The 3,859-nt window shown below is 40.9% G+C and overlaps 1 non-coding gene across 1 annotated transcript; it reads left to right on the top strand.

The window, feature by feature from the left end:
- Positions 1-597: 597 nt before the first annotated feature.
- On the top strand, positions 598-704 carry LOC120241872. Its single transcript, XR_005530972.1, has one exon. It is a non-coding gene; the product is annotated as a U6 spliceosomal RNA (small nuclear RNA).
- Positions 705-3,859: the final 3,155 nt, after the last annotated feature.

The following is a 3,859-nucleotide window of genomic DNA, read 5'->3' as shown; positions in this document are numbered from 1 at the left end:
ATTTTTTTATACTATACTATACTATACTATACTATACTATACTATACTATACTATACTATATGCTGAGAAAAATATTAAGACATTATTGCTATATACATGACAAATAAGTGACAAGTAGAACGATGAGTAAGACACATCTTTTAATGTTTCTGCCTTTTAATGTGTCTTCCTGTGAAGGAGTTTATAATCAAGATGGTTCACAACTTTTCTTCTGTTCCAACATAATTTAGGGATACAACACATTACCTTCAGTAACAGTGGTTTTCCTGAAGGTGAGAGTATGGTGGGGAATGGATGGGAGCGTGTTGTAAGGGAGATAAAAGCAAATGATACAGCCTTCCTAGGAGGAAGAGAGTCACATGGTTTTATTGAGGAACCTCGAAAAAATAGATACAATTTGGAAAAAGGAAGATAGAGAAAATGAGCAAAGAAACATAGATGGGAAAGAAGAGCTGTAGACTGCTCATCTGTAAAATGGGGCATAGAGAACAGTACTTACCTCCTGGAGCTGTTGAGAGGATTACATGAAGTGACTCTTAAAACTGTTGGTATGGGGTCTGGCTATAGGAATATTCAGCATATGTTAAACCTGTGTTGTGCTCGCTTCGGCAGCACATATACTAAAATTGGAATGATACAGAGAAGATTAGCATGGTCCCTGCACAAGGATGGCATGCAAATTCGTGAAGCGTTCCATATTTTTTAGGCAACCAACAGAATGGGAAAAGATAGTTGCAAATGACATATCAGATAAAGGGCTAATATCCAAAATCTATAAGGAACTCACCAAACTCCACACCCAAAAAACAAACAACCCAGTAAAGAAATGGGCAGAAGATGTGAACAGACACTTCTCCAAAGAGGACATCCAGATGGCCAACAGACACATGAAACGATGCTCAGCATCCCTCCTCCACAGGGAAATACAAATCAAAACCACACTGAGATACCACCTCACGCCAGTCAGAGTGGCTAAAATGAGCAAATCAGAGAACTCTAGATGCTGGCGAGGATGTGGAGACACGGGCACCGTCCTACACTGTTGGTGAGAATGTAAACTGGTGCAGCCCCTCTGGAAAACAGTGTGGAGGTTCCTCAGAAAATTAACAATAGAACTCCCCTAGGACCCAGCAATAGCACCTCTAGGAATTTACCCAAGGGGTACAGGAGTGCTGAGGCATAGGGGCACATGTACCCCAATGTTCACAGCAGCACTCTCAACAATAGCCAAAACATGGAAAGAGCCTAAGTGTCCATCAACTGATGGATGGATCAAGAAGGTGTGGTTCATCTATACGATGGAATACTACATGGCAATGAGAAAGAATGAAATCTGTCCATGTGTAGCAACTTGGATGGACCTTGAGGGTGTTATGCTGAGCGAAATAAGTCAGGCAGAGAAGGACATATTCCATTTGTTTGCACGTATAGGAGGATTAGGAGGAACTTAACGGAGGACCGTGGGGGAGAAGAAGGGGGGAAATGGTGGGGGAGAGGGAGGGAGGCAAACCGTGAGAGACTCTTGAATGCTGAGAACAAACTGAGGACTGATGTGGTGGGGGAGAGGGGAGAGGGGGTGATGGGCATGGAGGAGGGCACTTGTGGGGATGAGCACTGGGTGTTATATGGAAACCAACTTGACAATAAACTATTCATTTAAAAAAAAAAACCCTGTGTCATTACTAGTTAAACCTGTAATTATGTAGACAGAATAATGGTCCCCCAAAGATGTTCACATCCTAATCTCTGGAACATACAGATATGTTTAGTTACATGGCACAGGGGAATTAAGATTATAGATGGAATTGAAGTTGCTAATCAGCTGACTTTTAAATAGGGAAGGATGCCTGGCTGGCTCAGCCAGTTAAGCTTCCGACCTCACCTCAGGTCACCTCAGGTCAAGATAAGATAAGGTAGGGCAGGGTTAGGGAAGGGTAGGGTAAACGGGAGGCTCAGTCAGTTAAACATCTGACATTTGATTTCAGCTCAGGTCATGATCCGATGGTTCTTGACCTCAAGCTCCACATTGGGCTCTGCTCTGACAGCACCACGCCTATTTGAGATTCTCTCTCTCCCTCCTTCTGACCTTCCCCTATGCTCACTCTCTCTCTCTCTCTTAAAAAACAACTATAAAATAAAATAAAAATAAAATAGGGAGATTATCCTGGAGTATCCTTGTGGGCTCAGTGTAATCACAATGGTCCTTAAAAGTTTAAGGAAGCAGAAGAGCCAGAAGGAGATGTGAATATTGAAGAATGGTTGGAGAGATGTACCACTGCTGCCTTTGAAGATGGTGGACAAGTCGATCTCCTAAGGAATGGGGCTGGCTTTTAGAAGCTGGAGAAGGCAAGGAAATGGATTCAATCCTAGAACCTCCAGGAAGGAATGCAGCCCTGCTAGCAACTGGATTGTAACCCAGAAAGTTCAGTGTCAAACTGCAGACCCCCAATACCTTAAGATAATACATTTGTGTTTTAAGCCACCAGGTTTGTGGTAATTTGTTACGGCAGCAATAAGAAACTAATAATACTATGGGGCGCCTGAGTGGCTCAGTTGGCTAAGCGTCTGACTTCAGCTCAGGTCAAGGTCTCATAGTTCGTGGGTTCAAGCCCCATGTCGGGCTCTGTGCTGACAGCTCAGAGCCTGGAGCCTGCTTCGGATTCTGTATCTCCCTCTTTCTCTGACCCTCCCCTGCTTGTGCTGTCTCTCAAAAATAAATAAAAAACATTTAAAAACTTAAGAAAAAACTAATAATGTCAGCCTATAAGCATCACGAGGCAGGTTTCTGACACATTTGCTCAGTTTATTTCTAGCATTCTAGTTGGTATGTAGTAGACCCTCAAATTATTTTATGATTGAATGAATAGGCATTCTAAAAATATATTGTGGTGAAGTGCAGCAGGAAGCTTTGCTTTGATGTAGGCACAAATAAGGCTTGGAGATTCATTAGGGTCATAATTTGAAAGTTTTTAATATTGATGACACAGCTTATTCTTAATTTGGTGGGCAAAGGAGAGCCACTGAATATTTCTGAGTATTAAAGGAGCAGGATTGGAACCATGTGTTAGGAGTTTACCCTGGGCAGTATTAAGTAAAAAAAATTACTTCAGACAACCTACTTATGTGTCTAAGAAGCAATATTGTTTTTATATCTATGGCGCTAATTTGTTGATTCTTTTCATCTATTTATTTATAAAATTGTTTTTAATTTTTTATTTTAGAGAGATAGACCATGAGCAGAGAAAAGGGTTAGAGGTAGAGAGAGAGAATCCTAAGCAGGCTCTACACTGAGCTTTTAACCGATGTGGGGCTCGATCCCACAACACTAGGATCATGACCTCAGGTGAAATCAAGAGTTGGACACTCAACTGACTGAGCCATCCAAGCGCCTCTCACCTAGTATTCATTTTAATACTGAGTTCCCTTTTTCCACATTTATGATTCAATATGTTAATATTTTTCCAATCTGTTACTAATAGTCCCTAACTAGCTGATATTTTTATATGTAAAAATGTCATATATATCTATATGACATAGGCCTTTCTCATTGAGCTGTGCTAATTGATGGTTTTGTTAAGGTGGAAGGACGCTTATTTAAGTTTTTAAAAGGATTAATCAAAAAACGGACATAACAGAATCCAGATCCCAAAGTGTCACAATCAGGAATATTAGAGTGAAACTAAAAAATGAAATTTATTTGTTATTTTCTTTAAAGAGTTAATAGTTTCTTTTTTAATTTTTTTAATGTTTATTTTTGGGAGAGAGAGACAGAGTGCAAGCAGGAGAGGGGCAGAGAGAGAGGAAGACGCGGAATCCAAAGCAGGCCCCAGGCTCTGAGCTGTCAGCACAGAGTCCGAC

This window comes from Hyaena hyaena, unplaced genomic scaffold (genome assembly GCF_003009895.1).
Source record: "Hyaena hyaena isolate Hyena2069 unplaced genomic scaffold, ASM300989v1 scaffold_294, whole genome shotgun sequence".
Lineage (NCBI taxonomy): Eukaryota > Metazoa > Chordata > Mammalia > Carnivora > Hyaenidae > Hyaena > Hyaena hyaena.
The sequence above is the reverse complement of the archived record's forward strand: the minus strand, read 5'-3'. Positions and strand labels throughout refer to the sequence as shown.